The following is a 27574-nucleotide window of genomic DNA, read 5'->3' on the forward strand; positions in this document are numbered from 1 at the left end:
TTAAGGAGGGATTTTTAATCATTTTTGTACCATGGACTGCTTTTGACAATGGTTGTGATGAGAACTAGATAAGGGGTACCTAAATGAAATTAGTGTTTAATTGAGATCTAGTGGCAGGTTCAGGGTACAGGGAGTCAAACAGAACTCCCCTGCAACCCCTTTGGATTCAGCACAAGGATTCAGAGTTAAATGAGGTCTAGTAGTGGTGCAAGAGTCCCCTGTAAAGGAATTTATAGACCTGAAAACCTAGATTGATAAAAGAGGTTTATTACGGGGTTTGGAAGCAAAATCTAGTTAGTAAAGTTGAGGGCACCAGAGCCAGAGCTCCAGTGGGCAGAAATCCTTGACATGGCCAGTATAAGGATGCCATGTTTGGGACCTCTGCAAATAGTGGACTCCAGTTTGGCTCTTTTTATAACTGGGAAGCTTTGGACAATCTGAAGGGGTGGAGTCCCAGGTTGGCTTTGGGCTTGAGTTTCAGCCAGAGTTAGAATTTGAATAGAATTCAATGGGTTTTGGGTTTGAGCCAGCTAAGGATGAAACTGTGCTTGGGGTGGAGTCCCTTCCCTGAGGCAGAGTCCAAGGAGATTTTAAGTATTTTGGGGTTTCCTCATCAGTTGAAGCCCATGTACCACATCATAGAATAAGATTTCAGATGCATAAAATAAAGTACATAGGATTACAAAGGAAACCGATTATATTGAAATAGTTGCCAAAATATTAAATGTTCCAAGTCTATGAACTCTCCCCTGAAATATAGCTTCAGACTCCAAGAGTCCATGGAGCAGAGGTTAAAACTCCTGGACTATATAATCTTTAAGGTTCTTTTAGTTAGAATCTGAGGCCCACAGAGGTTAAATGATATATGTGCCCAAGATCACCCAACTTTTAAGTGCAAAAACAGAATTTGAAGCCAAGTCTTTGGAATGCAGTTATAGCACCCTTTCTAATGAATTGATTCAAGCACTTCTTGAATTTATGCCTATGCTAGCTGAAGTTAAGTGTGAAAGGCCAGAAGCAGATATATGGATTCAGGTTCCAATAGGACCCTTGTGTTATCCATTATTAAATATAAAAAGAAGAATTGTAGGCAGCTGTAGAAATGATTCAGAATCAGGCATGGTTTTGAGGATACTAGCACTTGTTGTCTTCCTGTACCTAGAAAGGAATAAAGTAGAGGTCAGGGAGTATTTTAGAACCTGTCCATTCTGAATAGCATGGTTAGAACCTATTATAAAAAGGGGAAAATAGGCCAGATTGTAATAAATATGGCCATCAATGAAAGTGGGAGAAAAGAAAACCTCAAAGGAAAAAGGTTCGTGTTTACCTGTAGTTTGCTGTATCTCTATTTACTATATCTCTAAATACTGAAATGCACTCCCAATTAATAGTTCACTTCAGACTAAGTACATCTGAGGGAAAGAGATTTGCTGTAGGTGATGAAACAGGAAAAAAAAAAAAGTATAAGTATGATCCACAAATGTTAAGGTTATTATTCTGGAAAGATCTTCCTCTTCCAGTCTATTTTCCATTGGTTCATTTGAACACTGTAATCCACTTTGGAAACAAGGCAATTTCTTTTCAAGCTAACTCATCCAATCAATAAGCATTTATTAAGCATCCACTATATTATTGTATTTGTGCTAAGCACTGGGAATACAAAGAAAGGCAAAAAAACCAATCAAATAAGCAAAAACATAGTACCTCTTCTCAAGGAGTTTACAGACTGGTTTTTTAAACCCTTCAAGCTAGAATGAACAGCAGACAATTTAACATTGTAAAACAAGTATAAAAAATATTAGAAGGATTTCTCTTGGTTTTGGCAAAATCAATTCAGTTTGCAATACCCAATGTGATTAATACTGTTTAAAACCTCCTCTAGGGACACACACAACACACACACACACACACACACACACACACATTTGGAATGTTGTGTGTGGCACAGGGAGCCTGGTGATTTAGCAGCCTTCATGACAAAAGTGAAAGCTCTCCTGCTATGTGCATAGTGACATCTATTCCAGATGTGCAAGGGGTTCTGGATATCCAATTGTTTCATGCACCTTTGCCTTAGGGCACTTTGGATCCAAGAAAGAATGTCTGGAGTGAGTGAAAATGGGAATATTGATGAAGGAAAGACTCACATTCTACCTAGCTTCTGGTGACAACAAAGAGAAAATTTGACTCTACCAGGAAAATGAATCAACTTTCAGGGGATGGAGGTGGAATTTGTCTTCTAGGGAAAGTGTTTTCAGTTGTGAGCAAACTGAAATTTCCTCTCTTCTCCAATCCTTCTGGTCATCTAGTTTTGGAGCACTATATTGCCTGGAGTAACTAACTCATGAGTCCTGCGTTTGAGATAACATGCTCTTTTAATTTATAAAAGTTTTTTCAGTTAAATTTTTTTCTCCCTTTCTCCCCAAATCCCACTGAGAAAACTAGAAAAAAAAAAGTGAAACTCTTATAATAGATGTGCATAGACAAGGAAAACACATTTCCACACTGACCCTATTCAAAAACATATGTCTCATTCTATATCCATCATTTCTTCATCAAGGAGTGAATAGCATATTTCATTATTCATCCTCTGGCATCATGCATTGATCAGAATACTTAAAGCTTTCAAATTTGTTTGTTCTTATTAATGTTGTTATTGTATAAATTGTTCTCCTGATTTTGCTCACTTCACTCTGTACTATTTCATGCAAGTCTTTCAAGGTTCTCTGAAACCATCCCCTTCCTCACTGTTTATGGCACAATAGTATACATAATAGTATACCATTACATTCATATACTACAATTTGTTCAACAGCTATTTCCCAGCTAATGGGTACTCCTTTAGTTTTCAGTTTTTGCTACTACAAAAGAGCTACTAAAACATTTTTGTTTATATGGGTTCTTTTCCTCTTTCTTTGATTTCTATGGGGTGTAGAAAATATAGCAAGAAAATGTTCAAACCTTTTCTGCCAGTACTTATAAGGAACATTCTGTCCTGTGCCACCTTAATCCCTGAGCAGAGAGGCCTCAACCTTATAGCAGTTGCTATAATACATTTGCCTTTTCCTATTTCTCTCTAGATGCTTTACCATAATTAATGCACAGTATCTCTCTTGCTTGTAGAACTCAACATCTTGACAATGGGATTTATCCACTTCTGGACAGTGTTATTTGCTCCAATGGGGCTAGCTAGTTAATGAGTCTTGATTGTCTGGAAACCCCAACATGGACAGTTGTTCACTAACATTTGATGGCTCTCCAAAACTTTTGATATTCTCAGAATCTCAGCTTAGTTCATTCAATTTTCAATCCTCCTTCACCTAAGACAAGAAAAATAGAAACAGAAGAAGAATAGAAGAAAAATAGAAGTTACAACAGGGCCACATTCTCATGACTTCATATCAACCCAAATGGGGAGAATAGAACACTGATAATTATACTTTTCTCACTTCGAGGCTTACATTAGTCCTTGCCTCCTCATTCAACCCTACATGGAAAAATAAGAAGAATCCCTTTAGTTGATTAGTGCCTTTGTAATGCACATACATTTCTGAGTCAATATTTTTTCATCATGCAGGAGATAGATAGGAAACAGTAACAGAATAATTATGCATATTCTGAAATGGAGAACAATGCCCTCCATTGCATTGTTATCATGCAATTACAGAAGCAAATTAATGGAGCTTCCTCATATAGTTTGATAGCATGCAGAATACTCTATGAAATTTCCATTGGTTAGTCCTCTATTATATCTATATCTATACACATATACATTAATATGGGGATAAAAATATGTATGTATATATATATATATATATATATATATATATATATATACATATACATATACACACATAATTTGCAAAAAAAAAATTACACCTATTATCTCATTTGATCTCCTATTTCAACCTGAACATGTATTCCCCTGAGAGCAGCCCCCACAAATGGTCACATACATTCTGAAAGAAGCCCTCTGATGAGAGGGAACCCACTGACCCCTAACTGTGAAGAAGTTTTTCCTTTAGATGAAGTTAAGTAATTTTTTCTGCAATTTTCCCTCAGAACTCTTCAAGGCCAAATCCAGTCTTTCTTCCGTATCCAACCTTATCAAAAAGTTGAAGATTTTGCTATTCAGCTTCTCCTCAATCTTCTTTTTTCCAGGTTAAACATTCATTAGATTTTTTTTTTTTTTAATCATCTATATAGCTTCCAGACTAGAGCTGCCAGATTTAAATAGAAATGGGTCACTAAGTATATATAACAATTCATTCAGGCCACATATTGACACATATTAGACACATACATTTTTATTTCTTTTTAATTAACACATTAACCCACTGAAATTAAGTAGACACTTCATTTTTATCTGGTTCAGGCAGCACTTAGGACTGTTGTGGGACAGATGTTTGATACTTCTGCTCTGGACTCTTTCAAAGCTAGGACTAGATTACAAATCCCTTATTTCTCCTTGACCAAAGTTTCTTTGCTTTCCTGGATAGGGAAGGGAAAAGGAGGTTAGAAGTCAATGACCCACTGGGAATACTGTAGAGAAGGATAAGGTGGGACTGTGGGCCAAACCTAAGTATCTTGACTTGGTCTGTGCCGATTGTGACATAGTTAATTCATCTTATCCCATTAGCCTACAAATTTGAGGTGGGCATGGATCCTGTCTGATCTTTCCACAAGCTTCTTAATCATAAACTGTGGTAAGTGATGTTACCTGTTATCCTATGAAAAAGGTAAGACAAACACTACCCAGAACCTGGGATGAGGAGGGAACCATCTGCCACTTCCACCATTCTTTGTATGAGTCTTTCTGCTAGGTTATACTATAAGCCTAATTCTGTTCCTTGAATTCACTGGTTCACAGTGTCACAGTCTTTGTCAGGGGGATACCAATGCATATATAATGACAAAATATTGCATATGCAGTCACTGGACTTGAATTCAAATGCTGACTACCTATTTTCTTATGTCTTTTTTGTCAAGTCACTTCACCTTAATGGGTTTCAGTTTTCTACTTTGTAAAGTGAGAAGTTTAGACAACTTATCCATGAGCTTGCAAGGCTGTGACAATAATAGTATCATTAAAATGAGCAATAAAAATAATAAGAATATAATCATTCACACCAATATCAATATCTTGAATTTCCTTAATCCTTGAAGGTTTGCAAAGGATCTTCATCGTTATAACCCTTCAAGGTAGATAATGCATGTTCTACATTTTATTAAAGAGGAAAACAAGTCTCTGCATGACTTAAATGTCGCAGTCAGGATTAACTCAAGTTTGCTATTTCTAACTCCAGAAATCTTTCTAGTAAAATCTGACATTACCCAAATATTAGGAAACATCTATCATGAAACCCCCAAGTATGTTGTTTAACTGTGCCCTGGTTCTTCAGCTGATTCTTTTATGATATAGCCTTCTTTAGAATGTTTCAATTTTTTAATGCCCTTTTTCTTTTATACCTAGAACTGAACACTGTACTCCAGATCTGTTCTAACAAACAGAATTATTACCTTTATTCTTCTGGATACTTTATTTGATAGAAAATAAGTTCCCTTGGAAACTATCAAGAATGACTGAATAAGTTATGGTATATGAATGTTATAGAATATCACTGTTTTATAGGAAACAATCAGCAAGATGATTTCAGAAAGGCCCGGAAAGACTTAAATGAACTAATGTTAAGTGAAGTGAGTAGAATCAAGAGAACATTGTACAAAACAACAAGAAGATTATATGATGGCCATTTCTGATGAATGTGGCTCTTTTCAATGGTGAGGTAATTCAGGCCAATTTCAACTTCTTGTAATGAGAGAGCCATTTTCCCTAAGAGAGAGAACTGTAGGGACTGAGTGTGGATCACAACATAGTATTTTCACTTATTTTGTTGTTGTTTGTTTGCATTTTATTTTCTTTCTGGTTTTTTTTTCCTTTTTGATATGATTTTTGTTGAGCAGCATAATAATTGTGGAAATATGGATAGAAGAATTGCATTTTTTTTAACATATATTGGATTACTTGCTATCTAGGGGAGGGGGAAGGGGAAGGAAGGGAGAAAAAAATTTGGAACACAAGGTATTGCAAGGATGAATACTGAAAATTAACTATGTATATAGTTTGAAAATAAAAAGCTTTTTTTTTTTTAAATAAAGTTCCTTGAGGGCAAAGACTAATTTTTTTTTTTCTGTGTTTATATCCCCAGCATCTAGCATAGTGCCTGACACTCAGCTTAATGTTGGCCATTTGGAAACGTGGCCATCATTTTATGACAGAGGACAAACCTGAGATAATTTTCTTACTTTGCTTTTTTTTTTTTCAACCAGTCTAATTCACTAGGCAATGGAACCCTATAGTTTTTCTTGACATATCATATAAAATATTACAAACTTGCTGTTTGAGTCCTTTTCCTTCTTTGGGCTTAAGTAGATGACTTCCAAGAGCCCTTTCACTTGAGTAATCATAAGGAAAGTCCTGGCAAAGATTCAGAGGTAAGAGGGCACCCAATTTGTTTTTCTGTAGAGAAACTTCTCTTTCTCATGTTGGCTCTGAAAACAATGTCTTTCTCTTATAGTGTTGTTTTGCCATTTCACTTTTTAACATTTCTATCTATATTGCAAGTTTTTCTGTATATCAAGCCCAACACAGTCTTACTATAAACTTCCATTTTCTTGGTCTTAGTTCATTCAATACTCAGCTGAAGCATAATCTCCTCTCCTGTTGTCTTCCTCCTTTTCTTTCTATTTGCTTTTTTTGTATTTCATATCTACTTATATCTACCCAGATTGTTTCTATAATATAAACTTGAAGTCACTGTTTTTATCTTTGTATCATCAATGCCTAGCATGGTTACTTCTTTTTTTTTTTCCTGAGGCTGGGGTTAAGTGACTTGCCCGGGGTCACACAGCTAGGAAGTGTTAAGTGTCTGAGGTCACATTTGAACTCGGGTCCTCCTGAATTCAAGGCTGGTGCTCTATCCACTGCGCCACCTAGCTGCCCCCTAGCATGGTTACTTCTTAACAATTGTTGACTGACTGGATAATATTTAATTTATTTTAAGTGATTTAATGCAACAAAGTAATATAATTTATTTAATTTAAAATAAAAACTAATATTTATCAAGCATTTTGATGTTTACAATGTGCACTGCATAATCCCATTTGATTCTGACAACAAACCTGTAGTAGTAGAAGTATTATTATTTCCATTTTACAGAGAGAGAAACCAAAGCTCAGAAAAGCCAAGTGATGACCTTCATCACCAAACTAGTGTCTGAGGCAAGATTTGAACCCTAGTTTTAATGTCTTTAAATTCAACATCCTAACCACAAAAGTCCGACTCTTAATAAGTACATTATCTGAATGGACTCAAGCCTCCGCAATAGAGTTTTGGTCCCTAGTAGAAGCACAGAGGCTCTTGAGTTTCTTGGAAAAACAACAATTTCAATTCATCTGTCTTTCAAACAGTGAACAGGAGTAACCTAAACCTCCACTCCAGTTTCCCATGATTCATTACTCACAGGGCACAGCTGTCCCAAGCAGACCCAAATTTATAACCGGCTTGTGATCCAACCTCCCATGTAGAATAGATATTAACCTTTACAGGAAGCAGACCTGGAGGAACACATTTTCCAAGAACGGAATAATAAAATTGAGGAGGAAAAAAAAAAAGGGAGTATAGTTTATGGACCAAGGGAGTTGGGAATAACCTCTATGAAATAGAAATTCCTCCAAAGAATGGAAGCTCTTCTCTCCTGGATCCTCTCAAAGAAGACAGGCATTGGGGAACTGAGTGGGTAGGGGAGGGAGAGTCAGAGCACTGTAGGAGTTCATTGGCATGTCCAGGCAGCCAATTTTGTGTCATCACCTCAGCAGGAAAAACCTAACAACTGCTGGCCATGCCATAAATTGTGGCAGAAAAGTAAGCACAGAGACACTGTAGAGCAGAAGCATGTAGAGGCAAGAGAGTACAGAGCTGCCAATTCTAGACCAAGGCAATCTGCTCTATGACTTGCTGCTGCCTCACAGGTCTGCCCCTGGATGTTTTTCTTTCTGCTCTCTGTCATCTTCTCTCTATCACAAACCTGGATGTAACAACTCAACACATGTTTCCTGAGCCCCTATGGTGCTGTTTGAGAATTTCTCAGCATGGGATTCTGGAGAATCCAGGGAAAATCCCATCCACTAGTCAGATCCACCAGGTGTCAAATAGTTTGACAAAATGAAAAGAAAAAGATTTATTAGCATACCAAGAAAGACAGATCACCAATAATAGTTTCAGAATTCTGATTTGATTTTCAAATTTTTTAAGGTCCTCTTATAGCACACAATCAGCCTCATTCTGCTGCAATTTAGGATAAATAAATCCTTCTTTCACTTGAGCACAGCCTATAGAGTGCCAGGCCTGGAGTCAGAAAGTCTTATCTTCCTCGGTTCAAATCTGGCCTCAGACACTACTAGGCTGTGTGACTCTGGACAAGTCACTTAATCCTGTTTACTTCAGTTTCTTCATCTGTAAAATGAGGTGGTGAAAGAAATGACAAATTATTCCAGTAACTTTGCTAAAAAAAAAAAAAAAAAAAAAAAAAAAAAAAAAAAAAAAAAAAAAAGAAAAGAAAAGAAAAGAAAAATCTTGGAAACAACTGAAAACGACTGAATAAATTTCACCAGAGAGAGAGGGGTACAAAAGAGGGGAATAAATCAAGGGTAGTTTCTGGGGGAATATTGGCCAAGCAGCTGGAAAAAATAATTATTGGAATAAGAAAACATTCCCTAATCAAGAACTGGAAATAAATGGCTAAATACTTTTACAATTGTTAAAGACATTGCTGATCTTTTGGATACTCTCCTACCTGTACTATTTTGCTGATACTGTCATAAATGTCCTTCTTCTTGTTTGTTCAAAACTTTTTACTCTCCCTTTGCTAAATTGTCATCCATATGCAACTTCCTTTGTATGGATGTACCCCACAGCTTTGTCCTAAGACTTCTTTTATTACTCTCTCTAGACTGTTTCTTGGTAATCTTATCAACTCCTATGAGCTCAACTGTCATCTCTGGGCAGATGATCCCCAAATCTACATATTCTCCTCTGATCTCTCCTATGCTCATACAATAACCCCCTCAGTTCATCACCTTTCACCTAGATTACTGTAATAGCTTCCTTTTTGGCCTTTCTTCTTTCATCTATTCTCTCTCTTCTCCAATCCATCCTTTACTTTTCTGTCAAAGTGATATTCTTAAATTAAATAGGAACTCCTCTGCTTGCTTGATTTAAAGTCCTTCACAATCTCAATCTTCCTCATCTTCCAGGATGATTATATATTACTTATCCTCATCTACCCCATGCTCTAGCTATACATGAAATAACAGGTCCAGTCCCAAAAAAGGCTGGAAGGTTGGCTCTGGGATGTGGACTTAGATTTCCACAGAAATATTTCATATTAAGGGATATAAACATGGGGGCAGCTAGGAGGATAGGGCACTAGGCCTGGAGTCAGGACAACTTGTGTTCAAATCCAATCTCAGACACGAGTTCTCTGACCCTGTGAAAGTGATTTAATCCTGTTTGCCTCAGTTTTCTCATCTGTAAAGTGAACTGGATAAGGAAATAGCAAACTTTCCCAGTGTTTCTGTCAAGAAAAATTCAAATCAGACATGACTGAAATAACTGAACAACAATAATTAGGGAGCCATTAGATCTTGTTGACAACTGAGGCTTCTTCCAGTTTCTAAAAGCACGAAAATACTCTGTAAATAATGAAATGTCCATACTGAAGTAAAATACTTTTTAAGATGCAATTCTGTTAGTTTTCTACATCACTTGCTAGGCTAAGATTGGGAAACAGAAGGGGTAGAGAGATAGGGAAAGCAACTCTTGTGCAAAGAAACTCTGAAATAATCCCTCATTAAGAAAAGAGACTCATTTTGTTTTGTTTTGTTTTTTTCCTCTCTGGCAGGGCATTCTTTTACTGGGCTTTCCTTATGTAAAAGCAACGATCCTTATAATATAGATGGCGTTATGAATTCTCTGATTTTATAATGCTGCCACCTGGTGGAGACTAGAGTGTTGACACAAGCAGGCAGGTCCAGTAGGATGGAAAGGGATGGAAGGCTCAGTCAGCCAAGTTGTCCTCCTCATAGGGACAGTTCTGCCCTTTATTATTTTAGAGTCAGTAGATCAGGGACTTCATAAGTCAGTCAGTCTACCCAATCTTCCTCATTTTATAGATAAGGAAGCTGAGATCTAAGGATTTGTGTGAGTTTTAATGGGAACTTTTCTTCTGACATTATTATTTCTGAATATGCCTTCCCCATCTTCCTTGCCAATCCTTTTAAGCCCTACTCAAATGCCACCTCCTCTACTCACCCTTTCCCAATTAATAATGCCTTTTCCTTTTGAATCTCACAAAACTATTTCCATCGTTAATACAGTTAGAGGTTAAAGTAGGGAAAGACCTGGGCTTTCACTGAAAAACAAAGGAATTCCTAGATGAGGAAATCCCCTGAGCCACTGTAGGTCAGCAGTTCCTTTGCAATTTGTGAGTTTGGAGCATTGCTCTGAGCTTGTCACAGGCAAGATTCCAAGCCAGCCATTCCAGACTTCAAAGTTGATTACCTATTCATTAAACCACTCAGTCTCTTGTATGCTTTTTGTGTATGATTCAGTATTACAGTTTTTATTGGGTCATATCCTCTAATAAGAATAAGTTTTATGAGGGCCACCGCTTTATCATTCCTAGTTTAGCACTTGCCACTATATTATATACAGATAGTATATTGAGGATTCTTTCCTTTTTATCTTCTTTTGTCTGTCTCCCCCCTTTCTCTTTTTCACTCTCTCCCACCATCCTTTTTTCTCTTCTTTTATGCCTCTCTATTTCTCCCTCTTTTTTCACCTCCTCTTCTCTTCCCTCTTCTACTTGTCTCTGTCTCTCTCTTCACTCTCTCAATTCAAGTCCAATTATAACCTTCAAAATCTTTGGAATAGCCCTGAGGTAAGAACCTAACATCTCCCCCTTTCTTTTGATTTAGATTGCTTTTTTCACTATTGGCATGAGTTTCCAGTCTGGGTGTATCTTCCCGCTCCTCTACTCCCACCAACTTATAGTCATCATTGACTAGCACAACAATTTCATTTAATTAATTAACATCAATTAGGCCTTACAAAAAGTTATATATTTTTTTGGAGATATAAAAAAAAGAAGCACAGACTTTTTTCCCCCAATACCTCAGGAACACATTTCCCCTTGGTCTCTGAAAGAATATGTTCAGACTTAGCACAGTTTCTACAGAGCATTTGTCCCATTAAGTAAATATTCAAATGGAGTCTAGTTGCCAAATGAATTTGCATCTCATCTATCACTGGTATTCTCAGGACTTAATGTTTAGGCAAACTGTAAAAATCTAGACTGGTCTCTGGGATTCCCAAATCACTTGCTCTTCTGATCTTCTGAAACTCACAAGGCTATAATCTCCCTTCTTTCACCTAAAAAGAAAGAATAGGAAAAGCTTTAGTAGGAGGGGGACAAGTTGAGGCCTGTATTCATGAGGCACCATTTTGGCCTGGAATGGCATTGTCTCTCACCAGACACTGCCAGTTTAGGGAGACATTAGCCAAAGAAAAGAGACCAAGTTAATAGAACCCCTATACATGTTCCAAAATTTCTCCAAGGCATTTGAATTACATGACAACAACTGAAAGTAGAGTCCCAGAAATAGAATTTTCTGCTTTGAGAACTGCATCCATGGTACTCTGTGCATGCTAGTAGGGACTGAGCTCATTGGTCACATCCGAGACCTTCCCTGAACCTATGCCACATAACTACCTCTGGATTGTCTTCCACATGGTCTTATTATGATAGGATTTTTCTTCCAGAACCCATTCTTCCCTCATGGGCTAGGGAATGAGCCTTTCATAGCATAACTATACTCACACTCCAGTTGTCTTCTATATTACACACACACACACACACTTCCCCTCCTCTCTATTAGAATCAACTAGTTTTGCCCCAAATCAAAGAATTTCTAGTTATGATTTTGCCTAATGCCTCCTCTTATTTTTTTTATAGTTTTATAAGTTTTCCAGAAACTTCCAAATTCTATGCTTATGTATGATTCTCTGTGATTCAGCCTGACCTTACAAGACAAATAAGGAAGATTTCCCTGTTTGTGACTTCAGAGATGAGAAACCAACAACATTTATCATGCAAGAACCTACATCCTGTTTAAAATCCGATCTTCAGTTAAACTTGGTTATTTTCCCTCGTGTGAAGATGATTACAACTCAGATATTCCACGCAACAATTAGAAGGAATGAGAGAGAGCTTGTCAAATCTGAATATGCCAAAGTTGGACTTTCTGAAGGACCTTCACTAACCACCTCCTTCCTTCCTGAAGAACACTATTTGTATCTGGAGTCCTAGAAGCAACCACTCTGGTTCAATCTCTTTCATTGCCCAGACTCCTCCCTTCCCCTCACCACTTTGTCCCTTAGGCATTTAATTTTAGGCTTTGAGGAGTCAAAGCAATCATAATCATATTCTTTTATGCAATGTTAATTTGAATGATTTTTTTATGAAGCCTGTTTGTCCTCTAACTGCTACTGAGAACTGCTACTATTCCAAAGGAAGGATATAGTTAATTCTTGGGAAAGAAAGAAATGACGGAAAGTTCATTGACTCAGGGCTATCCCAAAGATTGTGAGGGTTATAATTGGCTTGAATTGAGAGAGTGAGAAGAGAGACAGAGACAAGTAGAAGAGGGAAGAGAAGAGAAGGGGAAAAGAGAGGGAGAGATAGAGAGGCATAAAAGAGTGAGTCACAAGGTTCCAGCTCCAACTACTATCTTGTTATTTACTATTTTGGAGCAGAAATTTTCCTTTTTTGGGTCTCATCTAGAAGTGGAAGAGGCTGATAATTTCTAAGATATCCTCCAACTCTGACAACCTATTTTCTAGGACATTCCATAAATGGGGAGAGGGCTAATGGAAAGGTAGGATAAGGAAAAGTCATTTATATGCCCTTCAAAATTCTAAGAGACATTGGTTATCTCTGGTTAATGAGAGGCAAGGATTTGCATGTCATGAAGCCAACATTAAGAATCTGAGGGCTAAAAAAGAGGGAAACTACATCCCACAAAGAGGCAAAGAAAACCTATCATATCTGAGGGAAGTTAGAGAGGGGGAGGAACATTGTGTGAACCTTACTCTCATCAGAACTGGCTCAAAGACAAAATAATTGACATATTGGTTTTACAAAAAATTCTTTCTCACCTCATTAAAAAGGGGGAGAGGAAAAGGGAAAAGGAAAAGAGCAATAAGGAAAGGGAACAAGAAAGGAAAGGGATTTAAAGGGAGGAGGGAGAGCTACTAAAGAGGGAGGGCTACGTGAGGCAAGTGAGACTCATAAGTTTAATACTGGGGAAGGGGTTGGGGGGTAAGGGAAAAAAGCATAATCAGGGGATAATATGATGGCAAGAAATACAGAATTAGAAATTTTAACAGTAAATGTGAATGGGATGAACTCTCCCATTAAGCAGAGACGGATAGCAGACTGGATCAAAAGTCAGAACCCTACAATATGTTGTTTACAGGAAACACATTTAAACCAGAGAGATACATACAGAGTAAAGGTAAAAGGCTGGAGCAGAATCTATTATGCTTCAAGTGAAGTCAAGAAAGCAGGGGTAGCCATCCTTGTCTCAGATCAAAAAAAAGCAAAAATTGATCTAATCAAAAAAGATAAGGAAGGAAACTATATCTTGTTAAAGGGTAGCATAGACAATGAAGCAATTTCGATACTAAATATATATGCAACAAGTGGTGTAGCATCTAACTTCCTAAAGGAGAAGTTGAGAGAGTTGCAAGAAGAAATAGATAACAAAAGTATAATAGTGGGAGAGCTCAACCTTGTACTCTCAGAATTAGATAAATCAAACTACAAAACAAATAAGAAAGAAATTAAAGAGGTAAATAGAATATTAGGAAAATTAGGTATGATAGATCTTTGGAGAAAACTGAATGGTGACAGAAAGGAATACACTTTCTTCTCAGCAGTTCATGGAACCTATACAAAAATTGACTATATATTAGGACATAAAGATCTCAAAATTAAATGCAAGAAGGCAAAAATAGTAAAGGCTTTCTTTTCAAATCACGGTGCAATAAAAACTACATTCAACAAAAAGTTAGGGGTAAATAGATCAAAAAGTAATTGGAAACTAAATAGTCTCATCTTAAAGAATGATTGGGTAAAACAGCAAATTATAGACACAATTAATAATTTCAGTCAAGATAATGACAATGATGAGACATCATACCAAAATTTGTGGGATGCAGCTAAAGCGGTAATAAGGGGAAATTTTATATCTTTGGAGGCTTACTTGAAGAAAATAGAGAAAGAGAAGATCAATGAATTGGGCTTGCAACTTAAAAAGCTAGAAAAAAAACAAATTAAAAACTCCCAATCAAATACTAAACTTGAAATTCTAAAATTAAAAGGAGAAATTAATAATATTGAAAGTAAAAATATGATTGAACTAATAAATAAAACTAAGAGTTGGTTTTATGAAAAAACCAACAAAATAGATAAACCTTTGGTAAATATGATTAGAAAAAGAAGAGAGGAAAATCAAATTGTTAGTCTTAAAAATGAAAATGAGGAATTAATTGTCCACCAATGAGGAGGAAATTAGAGAAATAATGAGTTACTTTGCTCAACTTTATGACAATAAATTTGATAACCTAAGTTAAATGGCGGACTACCTCCAAAAATATAGGCTTTCCAGATTAACAGAGGAGGAAGTAAATTGCTTAAATAGTCCCATTTCAGAAAAAGAAATAGAGCAAGCAATTAATCAACTCCCTAAGAAAAAATCTCCAGGACCAGATGGATTTACATATGAATTCTACCAAACATTCAAAGAACAATTAGCTCCAATGTTATACAAACTATTTGAAAAAATAGGGAATGAAAGAGCCCTACCAAATTCCTTTTATGACACAGACATATCACTGATACCCAAACCTGGTAGGTTGAAAACAGAGAAAGAAAACTATAGACCAATCTCCCTAATGAATATTGATGCTAAAATCTTAAATAAGATATTAGCAAAAAGACTACAGAAAATCATCCCCAGAATAATACATCATGATCAAGTTGGATTTATACCAGGAATGCAGGGCTGGTTCAATATTAGGAAAATTATCAGTATAATTGGCCATATTAATAATCAAATTAACAAAAATCATATTATCATCTCAATAGATGTAGAAAAAGCATTTGACAGAATACAACATCCATTTCTATTAAAAACATTTGGGAGTATAGGAATAAATGGACTTTTCCTTAAAATAATCAGTAGCATCTATTTAAAATCATCAAGAAGTATCATATGTAATGGGGAAAGATTGCAACCATTCCCATTAAGATCAGGGGTGAAACAAAGTTGTCCACTATCACCATTACTATTCAATATTGTAGTAGAAATGCTAGCTTTGGCAATGAGTGGAGAAAGAGATTAAAGGAATTAGAGTACGTAATGAGGAAACAAATTATCACTCTTTGCTGATGATATGATGGTATACGTAGAGAACCCCCAAGATTCAAGTAAAAAGCTATTAGAAATAATCCACACCTTTAGTAAAGTTGCAGGATACAAAATAAACCCATATAAATCATCAGCATGCTTATATGTCACTAACAAAATCCAACAGTTAGAGTTACAGAGAGAAATTCCATTTAAAGTAAAATATTTAGAAATCTATCTGCCAAGGGAAAATCAGAAACTATATGAATAAAACTACAAAATACTTTCCACACAAATTAAGTCCAATGTAACTAATCGGAAAAATATTAAATGTTCTTGGATAGGGCGAGCAAATATAATAAAGATAACAATACTACCTAAACTAATCTATTTATTTAGCTCTATACCAATCAGACTCCCAAAAAAAACTATTTTAATGACCTAGAAAAAATAACAACAAAGTTCATATGGAAAAACAAAAGGTCAAGAATTTCAAGGGAATTAATGGAAAAAAAAAAAAATCAAATGAAGGTAGCCTAGCTGTACCAGATCTAAAATTATATTATAAAGCAGCGGTTACCAAAACCATTTGGTATTGGCTAAGAAATAGACTAGTTGATCAGTGGAATAGTTTAGGTTCAGAGGACAAAATAATCAATAACTCTAATAACCTAGTGTTTGATAAACCTAAGGACCCCAGCCTTTGGGATGAGAACTCAATGTTTGACAAAAATTGCTGGGAAAATTGGAAATTAATATAGCAGAAACTAGGCATTGACCCACACTTAACACCGTACACCAAGATCAGGTCAAAATGAGTTCATGACCTAAGAATAAAGAATGAGATTATAAATAAATTAGAAGAACATAAGATAGTTTACCTCTCAGACCTGTGCTAGAGGAATGAATTTATGTCCAAAGAAGAACTAGAGATCATTATTGATCACAAAGTAGAAAACTTTGATTATATCAAATTGAAAAGTTTTTGTATAAACAAAACTAATGCAGATAAGATTAGAAGGGAAACAATAAACTGGGAAAACATTTTTCAGTCAAAGGTTCAGATAAAGGCCTCATTTCCAAAATATATAGAGAATTGACTCTAATTTATAAGAAACCAAGCCAATCTCCAATTGATAAATGGTCAAAGGGTTATGAACAGACAATTCTCGGATAAAGAAATTGAAACTATTTCTTGTCATATGAAAAGATGCTCCAAACCATTATTAATCAGAGAAATTCAAATTGAGACAACTCTGAGATACTACTACACACCTGTCAGATTGGCTAGAATGACAGGCAAAGGTAATGCAGAATGTTGGAGAGGATGTGGAAAAACAGGGACACTGATACATTGTTGGTGGAACTGCGAATACATCCAGCCATTCTGGAGAGCAATTTGGAACTATGCTCAAAAAGTTATCAAACTGTGCATACCCTTTGACCCAGCAGTGTTGCTACTGGGTTTGTATCCCAAAGAGATCTTAAAGAAGGGAAAGGGACCTGTATGTGCAAGAATGTTTGTGGTAGCCCTCTTTGTGGTGGCCAGAAAGTGGAAACTACATGGATGCCCATCAACTGGAGATTGGCTGAATAAATTGTGGTATATGAATATTATGGAATATTATTGTTCTGTAAGAAATGACCAGCAGAGTGAATACAGAGAGGCTTGGAGAGACTTACATGAACTGATGCTGAGTGAAATGAGCAGGACCAGGAGATCATTATATACTTCAACAACAATACTATATGGATGATTAATTCTGATGGATGAGGCCATTTTCAACAATGAGATGAACCAAATCAATTCCAATAGAGCAGTAATGAACTGAACCAGCTACACCCAGCAAAAGAACTCTGGGAGATGACTATGAACCACTACATAGAATTTCCCATCCCTCTAATTTTTTCCGCCTGCATTTTGGATTTCCTTCACAGGCTAATTGTACACTATTTCAAAGTCCGATTCTTTTTGTACAGCAAAACAACTGTTTGGATATGTGCCATCTGGAGGGGAGGGGGAAGGAGGGGAAAAATTAGAACAAAGGGCTTGGCAATTGTCAATGTTGAAAAATTACCCATGCATATATCTGGTAAATAAAAACTATTAAAATATTAAAAAAAAAAAAAAAAAAGAATCTGAGGGTTAGATCATTGATAACCACATCACTGTCTATTCTAAATCTCTGATTGTCTCAACTCCCCTCCTCTCTACCTGCTCTCTTAACAGTCTGCCCCCCTCCCTGACTGTCTCACCCAATTGGCATAACCAAATTAAAGGCATTTAAAAATCAACATCTTTCTCATTATCTTTTCCCCTAATCTTTGCCTCTTCCTAATTTTTTTTTTTTTTTTTTTTTTTACTGAAGGTGCCAGCCATCTTTCCAGGTGGGTTTGTGGACAGTGAGGAGATTATACTGTCTCAGAGTGTTCAAGTTGAAAAGGAGTATGGGATCACATCACAGATTTAAAACTGGCTGGTAGATTCAGATCAAATTATTGAAGAGTTTGAATGGCCAAGCTGAATATGAACTTGATTTAACATGAAATTGAGGATGCCAAATAACTAGTAACATTTTGAGTACTTAGTTTCTCCATACTTGTTTAATATTAATATTAAAAGAACAATAATAGCTGCATTTGTGCAGTGTTTTAAGGTTTACAAAGCACCTTATTTATATTTGATCCTGGCAACAATCCTGAGAGATTAATATATTATCACCCCCATTTGACTTTAATTAGTTCTGTTACCCTAGGCAAATCACTTAAATCTGCCTCAGTTTCCTCATTTGTAAAATGAGCTGGAGAAGGAAATGGCAATATCCTCCAGTATCTTTGCCAAAAAAACCTAAATAGGGCCACAAAGAGCTGGCTACAGCTGAAACAAGTCAACAGTAACTTTCTGATTTCAAGTTCAATGCTCTAGCTATTTTAATTGTCAATGTAGTTTTACCTATTAAATGGGCACAAAAAAACCTGCTTGCTTATGAGGATCAAATGCTCTAATAGTCAGTGATGTGAAAAGAAAAAGATCATAGATGAGAATATATTGGGGCCACTGTAGAGCAATTGGGATCCCAGCATCCTCAGTAATGCAGAAGGGTTCAAGAGCAGCATAGCAGGCCAGAAAACAGATTCAGAGCCAGAGGGAATCTTAGAGATTATTTTGTCCTACTCCCTCACTTTATAGTTGAGCCCAGAAGTAATAGTGCCTTGCCCAAGTTCATGTAGGGATTAGGTCGCAGAGCTAGGATTCAGGTTCAAATCTGGATACTCTTAGTTAAAATCTATCTATCAATCCATCCATGCTGTGGGTTGGGCAAGGTTGGAGAGGAGAAGAGAATCAACCTGTGTACACACACCCGTTATTGTATATGTAGAGTTATATAAAGAGGGTGAAAGTGAGGGTGAGCAATGGGACAGGAGATAAAAGATTAAGGGATGCACTAGATCCAGATGGAACAGGTTCAAGAAAATTATTATTAAAATTTCACTGTAAGCATTTACACCTCAGAAATCACCAAAAGTTACAATTGAAGACTCCATTTATTGATTTCTAGAAAGCAATGGAGAAATCTTAATGATGCAGACTGAATTTAAGGAAGACATCTGTATCCAGAGAAAGAACTGAGATACACATTTGTGTCTATGCAAGCCAACTCGTGTGAGGGGAGGAAAAAAGGTGGGAGAGAAGACAACTTATTATATTTAAAAGGAATAGTAAGATTTGCCATTTTGTGTAATCATTTTTTTCTATTCTCCTATGTTATAGAAATGCTTGTTTTTATTAAGTTAGAATAAAATGAATAAAAAGTATTTAAATATGTCCCGTTCATATTTGTTTGTTTGCTTGTTTCCTGGGAGAGCTAATTATTAAACATTTTACTAGCATACTACTGAGTATACTGCCATTATCGTTAAGTATGTATGTTGATTAGGATAGAATGGACCTCAGTGAGTTATCCTCTCATTTTATAGATTTGAGAAAACTTAGTCCTCAAAAGGGGAAGTGATTTGCTCAATGCTACATAAATAGTATTGTTTTAATGAATGACTTTGAGCAAATAGTTAATTTTGATTATTATACATACCCAAATTAACTATAAAGAATATATGAAGATGATATCTGCATCTAGAGAAAGAACTGATAAGTATACATATGTAGAGAATAATTTCACAAAAAATATATGTCTACTTGTGTCTAATGATAAGAGAGTAGGGAGGACAAAAGGGAAAATGAGAAAAAAAAAGGAATTTACATGATAATGTTGCATGTTTAAAAGGAATAGCAAATTGTACATAGTAGAATTGCAGTTTCATGTGCAACCATCTTTTTTATTTTACAATGTTATGCAAATGCTTGCTTTATTCCATAAATTTAAAATAAAATAATTTTAAAAAAATAGTAACAAAGCCAACATTTGAATCCAAGTTTTCGGTATATAAATCTGGCACTTTTTCTTTGCTGTCACCAGATTGACATGAATCAAAGGTTTGGAGGTTAAACAGATGGAGCTGGAATGGAGTTAGGGAGAGATATAGTATTGAAGATGAGATAGAAACTTTTTGCTACGTGAAGATTTTTGACTAAATTGAGAAAAAAATATTCATTTGCATTTGAGCATCTCAGCTAGTGCTAGGTAGTGCCTAATGCTTTAAGCATCAGTGGACTCCCTGACTCTAGTCTCTCCCTTTCCAGCCTGTCAATTTCTCAATTCATCCATTAGACTCAACTAAAATGCAAGGAAATACTGCTTGGTCCTTTTCCCAGAGACCATTGATTCCACATTGGTTGAGTCTGAATTAATTTTCTCTATCTTCTAAGAATAAGAAAATAGTCATGACGTTAGCAAAATGAATTAAAGATATTTAACAAGGATATCATTTTTTAAAAGATTCATACAATTGGAAGTCAAACAAGATCATAAGCAAACAGCGATTAGAATGAGTATTGGGATAAAGTAATTCTCCAATAGGTGTTTGCACAGATATTATAATTTTAAGGAGTTACCCATTTATTATAGAACTTATAGAACTATAGAAATTTAACTCAAGAACCGGAACAACAAATAAATAGTTCCTTTTCCACAAACCTTTCATCAATCCTGAATAGCATTTTTGAATACTTCTTTATTGATACTTTAAAAAATTTAAGTAAAAAAAAATTTTTAAATAAATTTAAATAGAAATAAAATTTTTAAATATAATGTTTTAGAAGATCACTTTCTGATATAAATCTAACTCCAGGCCACTCAGTAACAGTGCAACAAAGGAAAACAGAGACTTTGTCTGACAGTGCAGTAATATTCTATAGCCATAGTTTTTTACTTCTCCCAAGAAAGGAGGTATGTCTTCTCTGGGTCCAAGATTGTGCATTATAATTACTCAGCATTCCAGTTTCAGAGTTAATTTCATTTCTATAATTATAGTTATTCTTAATACTGTTTTTCCTGAATCTGTCTGTTCATTTCACTCTGTATTAGTCTACACAAGCTTCCCATTTCTCTGAATTCCTCACATAATCATTTCTAATGTACAATAGTATTTCATTGTATCTAGTTATAACAATTTGTTGTCTCACCCTAATAAATGGACACCCACTTTGTTTCCAGTTTTTACATTCACAAAAAGTACAGCTCCACCAATATTTTTGTATATATGAATCATTTCTTTTTTCCTTTAATTTCTTTGTTGTTTATGTTCTAGCAGGGTAATTTCTAGGTTAAAAAGGTAGTGAATTCATTGAATTTTCTGTTGTCATTCCAAATTGTTCTTTTAGAATGTTTGGACCAATTCACAATTTTAACAACAGGTTCTTAGGGCCCCCATCTTCCCACAGCTGCTCTACCACTAACCATCAAAATTTCTTCCTGAAAAAATACCATTCCTCTCTTTGTCATTTCAAAATTTCTTTTCCCTATTTCAGTTCTCCTTTCTTCTTTGGAGAAAAGATTTGAGTAAGTGTTGAGGAAGTTTGTTCCCTTCTACAAAACTGCTCATAGATGAGGCAAGAATACCTGAACAGGTTTTTACTTCTGTAAGATCTCTTCATACTTCCTCTTTTTGAATGTCTGTAGAGGAAGCTAACAAAGGTAATAAAACTAAAGGATGAGGCTTTTGTTTGGGATTTTGACTATATGTTCTGTGGACAAAAATGGACTTTAGATCATAGAGCTAGAATTAGAAGGACCTCAGAATATATCTAATTCAATTCTCTAATTTTACAAATGAGGAAATTAAGGCCTAATGAAATAATTTGGCCAAGGTCCCACAATAAGCATAAGAAAAAGAACTTGAACTCAATCAAGTCCTCTGATTCATTCAGCTGATTCAAGTCAGCATTCTTTCTCTTTGACTACACTAACATGCCCATTAATGTCTCACTAAAATTAGAGTGAATCTCCTTGATGGGGCCTGGTACTATGCTTCTGGTTACTTGTTAATCTAGTTACTCCTTGTAGTTGATGTGTGATTAAGTCTCAGCATTATCAGTCTGTCAGCAAGCATTTATTAAATCACTATTATACACTATGCACTGTGCTAAATGTTCTAAATGTGCTAAATACAGAAAGGCAAAACCAAACAAAAACCAGTCCCTGATCCCAAGGAACTTACAGTCTACTGGGAAAGACAATATGCAAACAGCAATGCACAAACAAGATAGCTAGATATAGGATAAACTGGAGCTAATAAACAAAGGAAAGGCACTAGCATTGCTGTTAGCTGGAACTTGAAGAAAGCTGAACAAACCATATGGTAAAAGTGAAGAAAAAGAGAATTCCAGGCATGGAGGCAAGCCAGTGAAAAGACAGGGAGTTGAGAGATGGACTGTCTTATCAAAGGAACAGAGAAGAAGCCAGTGTCACTTGGGAATTGAGGAGAAAAGGAGGGCTGAGTAAGGAGTAAAGAAAGTTGGAATGGTAGGAAGTGGCCAGATTACTAAGGCTTTTGAATGACAAATACACTTTATATTCACTCCTAGAGGTGATAGGAAGCCAGGAAAGTTTATTGAACAGAGGGAGTGATATAGTCAAACCAGCACTTTAGGAAGATCAGTTTGACAGCTAATTAAAGGATTCCTCAGAGAAGAGAAAAACTTGAGGCAGGGAGATTAAGCAAAAGGCTATTTCAATAATTTAGTTATGAGGTGATAAGGGCTTGTACCAAAGTTAGAGGAGAAAAGAGGTGTAGAGGAAGAAACAATAGGTCTTGGGGGAAAATTGGATATGAAGAATGAATGAGAATGAAGAGTAGAAGATGATACTGAGATTTTAAGCTTGGGTGACTAGGAGGTTCTTGATGCCTTATTGTTGTAATAAGGAATTTACGAAGGGGGCAAGGTTTTAGGGAAAAGATAAGGAGTTCAATTTTGGACAGGTTGAGTTTGAGGTGTCTCCAAGAGTATTAAGTTCAACATGTGTAATATAATAATCTAAGATATTTCCAAAGCACCCATGATGAAAAATTCTATCCACCTCCAGAGACTGAAGCATGATTTTTAAAAACTTTCTTTATTTTCTTTGCTTTTAATTTTTTTCAATATGGCTATTTCTTGCCATAGGATAGTGGGAAAGAAGCCGAACCGAAGTAAGAGCAGGTCATCCTTGGATAAAGGTTTTTTTTTTTCTTTTTCTGAGGCTGGGGTTAAGTGACAGTGGGGAACAAGCTAGAGGGAAGGAGAAGATTTGAAACTCAAATTTAAAATAAATAAATAAAAATGACATTTATATTTAGAAATAAATAATAAATTTAAATAAATTTATAATAAATAAATAAACTAAATGAATAAATAGTTAAATTTTTTTAAATGTCCAAATATGACAGTGAGCTATGTGAGTCTAGAGGTGAGGGCTGGATAAATAAATCTGAAAATTATCAGCATTGAAATGATAATTGAATTTATGGGAGATGATAAAACTAAGTAAAATAGTATAAAGGAAGGTCTGACCTTGATAAAGGTCAAGCAAAGATGCATCAGACTCAGAAAGAAAACCAGGAGAGAGTAGCATTGGAGATGGATACTAGTTATGATCATAGATCAAAAGCTCAGCAATACCTCAAGAGCAATCTAAGAACAACCACATTTTATAAATGAGGAAACTGAGACACAGAGAAATTTAATGTCTTATCTAAAACTACACAATTAATAAGTGACAGTACCAGGATTGAAGCCCAGGTCTTCTGACGTCTTTTCATTGTGCACACTCTATGATTTGATTGGCTCAGACTGTAATGCCGGAGAAACTGAGCAAGATTGAGATTAGAGAACAATTCAGTAATTTATTAAATGGAGAAATTTACTGGGACCAAATGGATCCATGGTTAGTCCCAGAGCTGAAGGAGACAATGGGCTCAAAGAATCCAGCTGTGAATATCAGATACAGGATGTCAAGAACAATGACATAATGGGGGAGGTACCTGGATGGGGATGACATAATGGAGGCAGGCATAATGGAAGGAGGTACCGGAGAGGCTCCTGATATTCTAATGATGTCTAAAATGGATAAAGATCTTTATCCTGTCAAACATTAAGAGGGAATGAGGCAGAGTAACTGAATAGGACAATTAGGGAAACTAGGTCAGGACATTAAAAGGGAACTGTGGTACAAGAAGACTATGTTACATTAGTCCCATCTTTGTATAGGATCCATACAAAAGGGCAGAGTTGACAAGCATCTGGAGGTGGAAGGAGTTCCAGCTGTAGAGCATTGTTGCTACTGACCCCTCATGGGTCCAGCTGCTGATCTCTTTTGAATCATGTGATCTGCCATCCTCTTCTGGAGCTTCATCTCTCTGACACTTTGTTTCCACATAGTCATTAAATCTTTATCCAAGGAGGCAGCTAGGTGGCGGAGTGGATAAGAGCACCAGCCTTGAATTCAGGAGGACCCGAGTTCAAATCTAGTCTCAGACACTTAACACTTCCTAGCTGTGTGACCCTGGGCAAGTCACTTAACCCCAGCCTCAGAAAAAGAAAAAAAAAAATCTTTATCCAAGGATGACCTGCTCTTACCTCGGTTCGGCTTCTTTCCCACTATCCTAGATAGACCAACTGGCCTTGGGGTGACTTTTCTGATCTCTTTTATAGAGCAACAATAGTCTGATTCAATCAAATCATCCCCAGAGATAAAATTTAATCTTGGGACTTGTAGAATGGGTCTTTAAGTATCCAGGCCCCAGTGAAGCAAAATCCTCCATCATCTCATTAAAATGTTAATGAACATGTCCAACCAGTTATACATGAAGGTATAACTAAAGTTCTCAGTAAAGTTCTCATCTTTTTGCCTTTTTATATTAATAGGAGATAAGCCTGGGTCACATTGTTAGAAGAGATTTCAGAGACCAGATCGAGTTTACCTTTCCTCTTTATTCCTATTACCTATCCTTCCATTTCATATAGGGAAAAACAGACACAGTCAAGTTAAGTGACTTAGCCAAAGTTAAATAACCAGTAGAGGAAGGACTAGTTTTCAGTCTCTGAACTTCTAACTCTGAGTTCTTTGTACTGTGTCTGGTTCATTTTCTCTTTCCTCAGAATGTTTCAATGGAAGGAGCTGTGGACTAGAGCTCTAAGTTTCAAGTCCTGATTGCTGTGTTATTCTGAAAATATTATTATTTTATATATTATATCTTATAATTAACATTATATATTGTGTTAAAATTCTGTTATACATAATAATATATTGTAATTAATTATTAGTGATAATAATATAAACATTAATTATTTTCCTTTGGGGACTTCATTTTCTTCATCTATACTAGTACTAGATCAATGCATAGGTTCTTTCTACCTCTGATAGGCTATGATTTCACTGTCAATAGAAGTCAGCTAAGTGGCAGAGTGAATGTAGTGACCAGGCCTACAGTCAGGAAGAGGAGTTCAAATGCAGCTCAGATACTTACCAGGCTGGTGACCCTGGACAAGGCACTTAACTATTTGCCTCAGTTTTTTCATCTGTAAAATAGAGGTTGTAATTACACCTATCTCCCAGGATTGTTGTGAGGATCAGGGGACTTAATAATTATAAAGCACTTAGCACAATGCCTGTTATATAGTAAGTACTATATAAATGTTAACTATTATTATTATTATTATTAACTTTTAAGTCCATGAAGATTTTCTTTTGATGGCCTCTTATTCAACTTTTCCTCAGTGCCAGACTTGGCTCTGCACACAGGGACTTCTCACTCTGTAACAAGCCTGAGAACACACATACTACAAGCAGTGATAAGACTTGTTTGATCCTGCTTAATCAAAAGGCTTGCCAACAGCAACTATCCTCAGCTGTCCTAAAAGCCTGCTAAGTAAAAGGCAATGGGAATAGAACTTTTTTCTTTCACTGATTTTGCAAACCAGGTCTTTGGGCATCCAATTTAGGAATGACTTCTGGGCTCCACTTATTTGCAAGTCTTCTCTTCCACTTTAATTCCAATGCTTTCTCTCTTTTAGTTATTTTCTATTTATCCTATATAGAGTTTGCTTTGTATATATCTGTTTATGTGTTATTTTCCCTTTAAATTATAAGCTCCTTGAGAGTAGGCACTGTGTTTTTCCTCTTTTTGCATCTCCAGCACTTAGTACAGTACCTGGCACATACCAATGCAAAATAAATGTTTATTAAGTGATTGAACTTCTTATAATTTTTGTTTGTTTGTTTGTTTTTACCCTATCCATCAAAGAACTGAGTACTATGGGACCTTAAGGCTAGAAAGGACTGATTTTAGCAGTCTCTTCCCTGATCCTGCTTTTCTATAAACACACCTGGATTCCAAGTAGTTGAAAGAAATTCCAATTCATCTTCTAAACCATGTGTGTATCTAAAGAACCAATCTGCTCTCAGATGGTTGGCTAAAGCACTGGCTACAAGAGGCCAACATCCTGAGAACTGGATCAACAGAAGCCTTTTGTTAGATCTTGAGAGTAGTTTCTCTTTGTAAGCCCAGGTCATTTCCAAAACAAAATGGCATCCCAGTGTCTTGTTCTTGGATATTTCCAAAGAGTAAATGACTCAGTAGAACTTTTGATGAGTAAAAGGACTGCAGAACAGAACTACACATCATGACTGGATGGAGCACAGCAGAGAAGGGTGAGATGATAAGAGAAAGTTGTGCTCTCCTCAAAGTGGATGAATTCCTTAATGTAGGAAGGTCATAAGAGCCTGGTGAGATGTGAGACTGTGAAAAAAAAAATCTCTGTCTCATTATCTTACTACTTAGTTTAAAATATAAATTTCACCTTTTAGGTTCAGGCTGGCTTTTCTGAGTAGCTCATCCTCCTTATAAGTTTTGTGGCTTTCATTAAAAGAAGGGCTGAGACCTGAATGGGACCTCTGTCCCAGTACAAAATGGGGCTTAGATAATTAAAGAAAAAGAAGTTATATACCCATCCTTACCTCCAGGCTACTAGGAACTGGTTTCCTGGGCCTAAGTCTTCTATGCTCAAAGGTTGTCAGATTTAACTTGCTCCCAATTCAACAGTCCCTGAGTATGCCTTAGAGGCAATCAGGTGGGGTAGGAAGGCAGGGCGGTTCTGCTGAGGCGGAGGAATGTGCTCTGATTAGGAAAGAAGTCAAATATTCCTCCCTATCTTTTGTCAAGAGGGCTAGATCTTGGCTGATGCTCTGTTGATTCAAACCAACAAGTCTTTCCTGAATGATTACTATGGGCCCAACCCTTTGTTTGGCTAAGCTGTGTGAGAGGACATCCTCTTTATCCTTGAGGAAAATCATTGTCTGGGAGAAGACCGAGGAGGAACAGTCCAGAGTCCTGCCCTAGGGAAGGTCAGCATTTGGGCGTAAGACTGTGAAGAGACACTAATTTAAGCATTCAAAACTCAGGAACCTCACAGTTTAGGGCAAACAAAAGAGGCAGTCCAGTAAGCTTCTGGGGTGAAGCTCCAGTCTCAGTTTGCATCTGTGTCTGACTCCTCAGTGGCAGCTTTCATGACTGGCCAGAGACAGGCCGTGCTGCCTCAAAGGAGTTCAAAGAAGAAGATCAGCTTAGATGCTGGGGTTCAAGTTAAAGTAAGATCATGGGATTTATGGAC

The 27574-nt window shown here is 36.2% G+C and overlaps 1 long non-coding RNA gene across 1 annotated transcript; it reads right to left on the reverse strand.

Annotated features, from left to right (window-relative positions):
- LOC141553503 (uncharacterized) lies at positions 1-26998 on the reverse strand. The gene is made up of 3 exons (XR_012485481.1): positions 26922-26998; positions 3087-3317; positions 1-1158 (listed from the first exon to the last, which is right to left on the reverse strand). It is a non-coding gene; the product is annotated as an uncharacterized LOC141553503 (long non-coding RNA).
- Between the last annotated feature and the right edge of the window lie 576 nt (positions 26999-27574).

The sequence above is a fragment of the Sminthopsis crassicaudata genome, chromosome 2 (genome assembly GCF_048593235.1).
Source record: "Sminthopsis crassicaudata isolate SCR6 chromosome 2, ASM4859323v1, whole genome shotgun sequence".
NCBI lineage: Eukaryota > Metazoa > Chordata > Mammalia > Dasyuromorphia > Dasyuridae > Sminthopsis > Sminthopsis crassicaudata.